At 35.5% G+C, this 10,464-nt stretch overlaps 1 protein-coding gene across 1 annotated transcript in view; it reads right to left on the minus strand.

Annotated features, from left to right (window-relative positions):
* The window catches only part of LOC108966154, a 7,534-nt gene extending 4,290 nt beyond the window's left edge, over window positions 1-3,244 (minus strand). The window contains exon 1 of the mRNA XM_018928918.1: window positions 3,188-3,244. The gene's annotated coding sequence lies outside the window, so the exon portion shown is untranslated. The remainder of the gene's footprint in view (window positions 1-3,187) is intronic.
* Between the last annotated feature and the right edge of the window lie 7,220 nt (window positions 3,245-10,464).

The following is a 10,464-nucleotide window of genomic DNA, read 5'->3' on the forward strand; positions in this document are numbered from 1 at the left end:
AATTTTTGCTGACTTGCAATAATAAAACTCTTAATGAAAGTTTTTTTGCAGAATTTTTTGCGATTAAAAAATATAGTTGCCATAAGTACACCCCTAATTTCAACATCCAAGCATACAACCAATGCAACACAACTAGCGTGCATGCAACATTTATAAGTACATTGCACTGTATCACATAACTTCAGCTGCATGTCATTTCTTAGAAAGCTATGTAACCAATTTATTTATTTTTAAACACAATTTTTTTGTTGTAAAAAAAGAGAGAAAATTATTTTTGAGCAATTCATCATTCAAATGATTTTTTATATTGCTTACGATTCGTTACATTATATTACATATATAGAACATGCAATTTCCGCTGTCAGATATAACCAATATATAACCATTTTATAACCAAAACACAAATTTTTTTTGCAATATGAGTGTTTTCTATTATAACGTTTTTCTTTCGAGTAATGTTACGTTATTTTGCATTTTAGGTGACGATGTATTGCTTATTTTATATATACATACATACAAATGTATATTTGGTACATCTATAATAACAATAATAATAATAAAAAACATAATAACACTTACTAACGTTCGCTTAGGTGTAATGGTTAGATTTGCGTACTACTACTGCGACAGGGGTTGAAAAGTCTTTGCCCCAACCGACGACGAATTTTTTTTGAATGGAAATGTGGCTTTATACTCGTACAACCAACTCATCTCCTGTAGCGTAAAGCATTTGTTGTAACCTTATACAATATTTCGATGTCGTTTCAACTGTGTGAAGCTTCGAAGCCATCAAAATAGAGTTTTGCTTCCTACTCGACCTCCACATTTTAGTGAAACATTTTCAAGTCTCGTAAAGAAGAAATAGTCGTTTAAAGCTACTTAGTTCAATTGCTCATAGCGCAATTCCATTTGTTTATAGGTCGTATTAAATGCTGGATAAGAAGGCGGGTTGACTTGGTCAAATGAGCAATGCGCCAAAGTTTTGTTCATTTGGGAAAATTCTTGAATGATAGGACCTAAACATGCCTTTGAGATGCTAATGATATTTATTAACTGACTCATTTCAGCTCTTTTACTTGCCATGTAAGAGCATTTGATGAATCCACCAACTATTCGAAATCGACTTAAAATGTGTAGGTCTTTCCATTTGAGAGATAAGTGCACCACATATTGTAGTATAACCTTATATAATTACAAGCATACGCTAGTTTGCGGATTTTGACATCAGAATCGCACTGAGATTGGTTATCAGTGCTAATTTTGCCACGAAGTTAGTAATACTCAGAAACTTCGGAAACCTCATAAAAAATACATACATTAGAGCCGAGTAAATGTTACTTCAACAAAATGTATTTTACTAAGTTGGTAAGATTGTTCTTAATAACTATGCCAAATATGAGCGCGATCTGTGAACCAGTTTGTTTATAGCGGCTGCTTAAGTCGGTACTCCTCATTAGTTTGTTGCGATTTTTGAGTTGGATAAAAATATCGAACAAAGAATTTGTCTCAAATTTGGTATATTTAACCAAATTTCGTGTGTGAAATCATTGCGAATGTTGGAAATGCTTAAAGATGATTCAATTTCAAAAACACAAAGCCTTCAAAGACGGTCGAGAAATCGTTGAAGTCATGTCACGTTCTGGATGGCCCTCGACATCTTCAACTGATGTAAATGTTAAAAAAAAGGAAGGATATGGCGCTTGAAGGTTGATGGCAAGAGAGCTCGACATCTCTCGCGAATCCGTTCGAGTGATTTCGGTGGGTATTTTGGGCTGGAAACGTATTCGTTACGATAATGCTGAAATTTTTTCAAAAGGAGTACTTTAAACATGCTTGATCATATAACTGCCGATAGACATGAGTTTATGAGTTTGACATCCAGACAAGTCAGCAATCATCGGAATGGAAGGGAAATAAACGAGCCGAAACCAAAAAAAAAAAAAAAACACTCCAAAGCCGCTAAAAAATCAGAGTGATGGTCATTGTTTTGTCGAAATTCGTGTATTTGGTGTATCATGAATTTATTCCGAAGGGACAGGAGTTTTATTTAACCGTATTGAGGCGTTCGCATGAGAACAGCTGTTGAAAACGGCCGGAATTGTAGAGGAAGAAATCATGGTTTTTACATGATGATAATGCATCATCGCAGCCAGCCAATATGGTGACCGGATTTAAAGCTAAAAAATGTAATGAATACCACCACTATATGCACCAGATTTGGTTTCTCGTGATTTTTTCTGGTTCCCCCAACAACATTCCGGTGACGGAGTTGAAGACCATCCCAAAAAGTGCTTATGAAAAGTGTTTCGAGGACTGAAAAAATCGTTGACACAATTGTATTACATCTAGTGGGGATTACTTTGAAGGCAAGAAAATATATACATATATACAAATATATTGCAGTGATGAAATAAAATTTTTATTTTGCGTTTTATTTTCGTGTACGTTTGGTTTCAGCATGTCAATTCCCGGTCAATTTAGCCATGTCCGTCTGTTTGTGTATCTCTCGAAATCTTTCAGTTTTTTTAGATATATGTCGATATGAAATTTTGCATATGCACTTTTCTAGTCAAAAAGCTGTTCATTCACTGTTATTAGGTCATAAACACTGATCGATCAAAACCAAGTCCTTGTTTGGTAAACTTTTTTATTTTAAAAAATAAGTTGACATGAGTTATCCAAGAAAACGCTAACAACGCAGACAAATTCTTAGATCGCTATAACGTCTTTTGGCTGTCATACAAAGGGCGCGATCAAAATGAAGCGAAGTAAACGTTTTTTTTTCTTTCTTATTTATTGTCTGTATACTAAAATATAAAATAATCTTTAAATTTAAAAATTTATACATATTCAAACCTTTAATTATAAGAAATAATTTTCGAAGAATTTTAAAAACAAAAGTCATGAAAATGTGTTTTTCTTTGAATAAAAAACTTACTTCGTTAATTAAAAAATTATAATGTTTTTATAAATTTATTAATATTTAGTAAAATCTTTTGCGAATTCTCACAGTGAAAGATTTTTGTAAAATACACATTTTACAAATTGCACTAAAATGTTAATATAATTGTTTTCTACTTTTTGAAACATTTTAAATTATTTTGTAAAATAAATTTATAAAACACATTATTTATCACTCTTCGAATATTCTTAATTTTCATAGAATTAATTTTAAAATTGTATTCACCTTTCTTGTAAAAAAAATATGCCAACTTTTCAACACTTATTTGTACAGTCGAAAGTACTGCGCACTGCAAATCGCGAAATCACAATGACTCCACATTGGCGCTGAGACAGTTCTTTATATTTGCGCAGAGGCGCATGCGCAACGTCATCGTGTTAGCACGAAAGGAAAACAGCTGGCCGTAAGATGTGCCCACTTTGATATTAAGACGCGTATTCTTGTAAACACAAATAAACAGGCCAATCAAAAGCTCATTTACATGTTTTAAAGGCAGAAAGCGTGGCTTGTGGTGGTCAATTATGAGGAATTGGGTGGTTATACTGCCAAGTGCAAGGTAGAAAATTCTATAGAAGACAGCTACATTGTTGAATGTTGTTATGCGTATATCTGATTACAGATTTATTATATCATATGTGCGTAAGTAGCTTAACGGCAGATTCCACTTGATAATTGAAAAATTAATATTTCTTTCTTCAATAATATTTATGAAAGTTATTGTAAATATTTTCGAAATTCCTCACCGACAGCACCCTGAACTTCAGTATAGCTTTTAGTATATTATATATTCTATATAGATATATATCTGTCTCTTATACACATCTAGATGTGTATAAGAGACAGACTATGTTCCGCCTCTTTTCTGATTAAAAATGCAATATGATAATTTTTCAAATCAAAGGGAGTGACAGCAAATGATTTCTAAGCCTCTTCTTGTTATTCCAAATGTGAAATTAGTGAAAAGCAATTATCTGTCACGAAGGTGTAAAATAAGAGAAGATGTTTTCATTGCCCTGATACTTTGATAAAGAGAATTGAGCAAGTGGAATAGGTGTGATTTTGTTAGATTATCATGCCATATTTTTATTAGATCTTGGTATGCACATGATATTCGTGTTACCTAAGCCTTAAGTGCAATAAAAAAAATTTAAATTGTTGTTGGCACTAATGAGCTGAAGGTCATTGGCTCTGCTTTGGGTTCTGTCGCTTTCCATTAGTACTATGGCTCTCAAGGTATTTAGTTCAGTGTGGGATTAAAGTAAGAGTGCACGTACATAATGCATATTGCCAGCATAATTGGCATAATTTGCTTTTAATTGGTCTAGAAATGCAAGCCGGGTCATAGTTTAATTATTTAAGGAGATTTTCTGGTAACAATTTTTATTCTGTGATTCTCATAAATTAAGTTAAATTGTTCGCAAATTCCTCATTTTCATTAATTTCACTATTATTAAGTTTTTGCATTTATTATGGAAGTTGCTTGTGGAAGAAAGTTGGAGCTTGCCTTACTGAATAGATCATGAAATTCTAGATTTAGCTGAACTAGTATTTGCACTGTCAAATTACTTCCAATAATATCTTTTTGGGAGATACTTTTATAATACAAGAATAAATTTCTCACACTAAGTCAAAGGGAAGAGTTATTGCAACCTTAAATAGTACTAGTCCGGGTATAGTTGACGATAAGTAATGGGGTTTTCAATAAAAAAGCTGCAAAAGTTTAAATAAAATAAAAAAGGTTTGGGAAATCAATGAAATTCTATATATAGCAGTGAAAGTACATTCGATGCCATTATGTATGGAACTCGATATTTTTGCAGTTTACCATCGGCACGCCTGAAGTCCAGACGCTGATTTTAATTTTCGGCGGCTGATATTACTGCAATTTCACGTTCGATATTCGTACGAAGTTCATAAATCGTCGCTGGTTTGTTGGCATAGACCAAAGATTTGACGTCGCCCCACAGGAAAAAGTCTAACGGCGCCAAATCGCTCGATCGAGAGGCCGATTGATTGACATAAGACGATCACCACACTTGGTTTTCAGTAAATCAATTGTGACATTCGCTATGTGGCACCGTCCTGTTGGAACCACATATTGTCCAAGTCCATATCACCCCATTCGGGCCAAAAATGTTCGGTTATCATTGAGCGGTAGCGTTTTCCATTCACCGTAACGTGCCGGTCTTGATCACAGAAGACGTACGGCCCAATAACACCGCTGGCCCATAAACCGCACCAAACCGTTATTTTTTCAGCATGCAATGGTGAATCATGGAGTTCGCGTGGATTGCTGACTGACCAATAACGTATATTTTGCTTATTGACAAAACCATTCAGCCAGAAATGAGCCTCCTCGCTGAAGATGATTTTTCGATATGTCGGAGATCCTTTTCAAGTTGTTGCTCAGCTAAATTAGCGATAATACGATTCTGGTGGTCAAGTGGCTTCAGTTCTTGCATCAATTTGATCTTGTGAGGATGTAGGCCAAGATCTTTTCGAAAAATTCGCACCAACGACTTCACAGAGTTGCTCAACGCTTGAGAAATACGTGTGAGAAATTGATTATGGTCTTCCTCAATTACGAGCACTTCTTTATCTTTCCGGCACGGCAAAATTTTGTAGGCCTGTGTGCCTGTGGATTCAAATTTTTCTACTAGACGCTCAATTTTTAATCTACATACTACCGAATTTCGGTAGAAAATTTTAATAATTCCGAGTCATTGTTGGATCGTATATCTTTCCATGATTAAATAACAAACCTTAATGAGGAGAAATGTCAAAAGAGCGGAAAAAATATGGCGTTGTTTGCTGTCAACGTCGGTCTGCTTTTGTAGCGTCTCTATGAAAAAAACCCTATATTTAGCCAATTTCTCTAACACGTCTAAAAAATACGTGTTTTGGCCTTATTCAAAGATTGCCTCTACACTGGAGTCTGTGGAGGCGTCTAGAACTAGCGACGACAGAGTTCCAAGTCGATGCATTGTCAGAGAACTTTATTTATTTTCAAGCGGGACAGTTTATCTGCATATAGGCTTGGAATCGTAATAATTATTACATACAGTCGATCTCTATAATCGATTTTGCCATCGGCGGTCTGCTATACGACAACGTGAACTTTTGTTACGTTTTCCCCCAAGTTTCCGGGTCATCTAGGCGTTATTCATTAAAAACGAAGTATGACCTCGTTAAATCACCGAAAACAGGATCGAATTCACATACCAACAATTATGTTTTTCCATTTTTCTAAAATTCGCCAATATGGTTCGCTATGAGCTTAGCTGTGAGTCCAAATCGGTCGGAATCACTCGTCTACGAGACTGCACTACATGACAGTCAATTTATTTGGCGTTAGCTGCGCCATCGGGTGGTGCAATTAAGTACTTACCAGTTCGCTCTAGAGCTCAACTCAAGATCCTATCGCAACAAGACTACAATGGAAGATTTTCTGCGGACCCAGTCGTTTTTATAGACTAGCAGAAATTGTCTTTTTTTCAAGTAAAACATTTCTTTAAGTAAAGAAAAAAAGAAGAAGAGCACTCTACTCTAGCTGTCAGTACTGACTCCACCTTTACAATACCTACACATTAGACAAAAATAAAATACAATGCCTACGATGTGTCAATGCTCCGCTCAGTGTAATTAGTCGTAGAATGTCCTTGTCCTTGTTATAATGTTAAAAAGCTACTTGGCATATTTGTACGTATGTATGTATGCTATTGTTTATAGTCAACGTTCGATGCCCTTAAACACACATAATTGCACCTAAATTCCCGCACAGTTAACAATCTAAAAATATCAAGTCGTTTGGAGTGCCAGCTATTTGTGGCACTTCTGTCAAGTCACAACCAAAAACAAACGAACATACATATATAAGGTACATACATATATCACAAACGTTCTAACTACAAAGCCGGGAGTGCGGGCACTCAGTGAAAGACCACTTTTCTAAGCAGAAACCTTTGGACGTGTAGCGCTCATCGCGAAGAATTTCAATTATCCTGTTTTGTAAACAAGTTCACACAGACCGTTCAAGTTCTTTTGTCAAGCCCTCACTGCGCCCCCTGCAAGTGCAGCGGCCCACATATGGTATCTATGTATATATACCATAGGTACTATACATTATGTATAGTAAGTGCACATGCAAGTAGTGCTAGAGCAACACCTTATCCTGTCCTTCTACCTCACGCTTGGGCTCTCTGACAGGTCGGGCGCTCAATAATGGATGAAACATGTGTTGCTTTAATTAAATAAAGTAATTGTCTAAATTCCATAAGCGAGTGATTAATTGACCGTTGCCTCTATTTGTCCTTCTCTCATTAAGAAGCTGCGAAAATATTCTGGATGTGAGTACTTTTTGTAATTACTTGGAAGAGTTGCGCTAAATTGCGACGCAACACGCAAATTTCTCTAGTAATTATGCACATATGTATGTATGTAAATATATTTGTACTTGTTTTATGTAATCATATGCATAATTCATTCTACAATCTTATCTGGTTTCTGTGAATGCGTTATTATATCACATGTTTGTCGTATTTGATATGTTTTATTAATTGGTGTATTTAGCCACGAGTAGACAATTTATAATAGTACTTACATATATCAGTACGTTAGTGTATAATAATTTTGTGGTTTGTTGGAAAAACAAAAATTATTATATGGTAAAGATATGTATGCAGTATAGTATATGTGAGTTGGAGGTAGTATCTACCCGATTTTAGCTATTTTTGCCCATACTATATACCAAAAAAAATGTTCCCTGACATTCATTAAGGTACCTCAGATACCATCACCAATGATATAGAGTAAAGTCACCCGGATGTTATATGTTTATTACTGTTATCAGTAAAGCACGCACTGTCATTTCCATTGAAATAATTCACATGCGATATAAAGTCATCTGGAAGTCGGGCAATCGTTGTATTAAATATTAGGTTATCAAAAAAGTCTTGCAGTATTTCTTGGGGTATTTTTATTGAATTTTCAATTGATCATAAAATTTTTTTTGATGACTATACTATGACGGTCTCTTTCGACCAATTCAGCGATTTTATCGCAATTTTCGACGACAGGCCTTCCGGAGCGTGGCGCATCTTCGACCACCTTTACACCAAAACGAAAACGTTGAAACCATCGTTGTGCGGTGGAAATGGAAACTGTATCGGGTCCATAAACTGCACAAATTTTATTGGCGGCTTGAGATGCATTTTTGCCTTTCTCGTAGTAGTACTGTAAAATATGCCGTATTTTCTCTTTATCTTGCTTCATGTTTGCGACGCTATAACTCACGAACGACTTAGAAGAAACGACAATCATTCAAACACGTGTTAGCGGGTGAAATGAGCTTCCCAAAAAGGTATAGCATGACCCGATGCGACGAATAAAACTAGAACTACGTGCTCTCAGCGCTAACTAGCGAAAATGCCGCAAGACTTTTTTGACAACCTAATATATAGAAGCTAATGACAGTTTTGACCCCATTCAACCCTTTTTGACCCACCGACATACCATCATCAGTAATGGTGTTTGTGGTAAAAAGTCAACTATAGGCAATGGGGTCCAAATATTCTGTATCTAGGGGCTTGCTTCTTGAAATGTCCAATGTCTGATAGAATTTAAAATTGTTTCATTTTTAGAAGTGGGCGTGGTTGCAATTCGATTTCGCCCATTTTTGCACTGGGACATAAGAAATTGAGAGGTCTATCACATACCAAATTTAGTAGAATCGAAAGCGAAGTCGGTAACTTGTGGTATTTTCACTTTAGCTTCTGCCCCCATGGCACTGCCAGTGCAAGTTCACCTTTGAGCTTCAAACAACGCGCGACGTTGTTATTATCCAAAAAGCCGTTGAATCTATGTATTAAGATATTCCATTTCTATAGTTTCCAAAGCACAACATTAACAATCTTCATTATATTCAAAAATACAGACAGTCTTTTATTTTCTTTCTGAAATAAAATGGCAAATTTCTGGATTATACTTCTGTTACTTTATATTTTTCAATAAAATTATTAATAAGTCATTGAGCGTTTGAGAGAGGGCAAATGTCTCCCATTTTCAACGACCGCATTTCCACCCCTCTGAATCCGACACTGTGTAGATACATAACTTTATATCTAACTCGTTGGCGCATTTTACGTTTAAATTGAAAGTGTACAAAATTCGGCTTATTTAAGGACAGAAGCCGGTCGACCTTCCCAAGCGACATCTCTTCGCTCCATTCGCTCTTGAAATGTTCCTGGAAGATCCAAATTTTTTTCAGTGACGAGGCCCATTTTGGCTTAATGGGTATGTAAACAAGCGAAACTGCCGAATTTGGGGTGAAAAGTAACTTGAAGAGATTCCAGAGCTGCCATTTCCTCCAGGAAAAACAACGGTTTGGTTTGGTTTGTGGGTCGGTCATCGGTTCATGTTTCTTCAAAAATGATGACGGTGGGAATGTATTCGTCAATGGCGACCATTATCGCGGCATAATAACCGACTATTTGATGCCTGAAATTGAAGCACGTGATCTCGGCGACATTTGTTTTCAGATAATTTTACGTTGTGATCCAGTCGATTGGCCACCAAGATCGTGTGATATCACATCCTCCTATAGGAATGTATAAAGTTAAAAGTCTATGCAGACAATCCAACTTTAACCAACTTTAATTCAAGCCTTCAAGCAAAACATCACGTCCTTCTCCAGTTATTAGTCGAAATGCTCGAACGAGTCATTGAAATTTGGGCTCAACGGATGAACCATCTGAGACAACTTTTTTTCGAATGCTAATAAACATTCCCCATTAAATTTAAAGTTTCTATGCTTCTTTTTAAGTAGGGAACTCCGAAACGGATTACCTTTTACACTGTTCGATAGTAAATTTCTCTTGCGACAGTGGCGACATCCGGCAGTGAGGGAATAATATTTACTGAACCACCCTCATATCTTTTTTCTACTGTGTCTTAAGAATCAAGAGGGCGTGCAATCAATACAAGTTTCAGTTGAATTTGAAACCAGAAAAAAACAAATAATTAATTTCGCAATGCTTTAAGAAATCACCAACTTGACTCGATGAGCTTTTCAAGGGTCACTCTACGAACTGCATGAAAACGAAATCGGAAATAGGTCAGCAGAAATGAGAACCATCAATTATATGCATGCTTAAAAATATTTTATTAGTTCATTTACCAGCGGCTACCGGCGCTTACTGAACTCAATGGGTTTTTAAATGTTTGTGTAAACACTTTTGAACAATTACAGATATAACAACAATTTTGTATGAGTTTTATTATATCTATATAGAGACTTTTAAATATATACAAATATATATATATGTATGTACTTATTTATATACGCTAATAACAAAATACAATACAATACAATTTAACTTACATACTTTTCACAGAAATATAAGAAAGTGACAAAATATAAATAGCTGACGCAAATGTTAAATAAAAACAAGTAAGGAAGCTCTAAGTTCGGGTGTCACCGAACATTTTATACTCTCGCATGATAA

This window comes from Bactrocera latifrons, unplaced genomic scaffold (genome assembly GCF_001853355.1).
Source record: "Bactrocera latifrons isolate USDA-ARS-PBARC rearing strain unplaced genomic scaffold, ASM185335v1 scaffold_10, whole genome shotgun sequence".
Classification (NCBI taxonomy): domain Eukaryota; kingdom Metazoa; phylum Arthropoda; class Insecta; order Diptera; family Tephritidae; genus Bactrocera; species Bactrocera latifrons.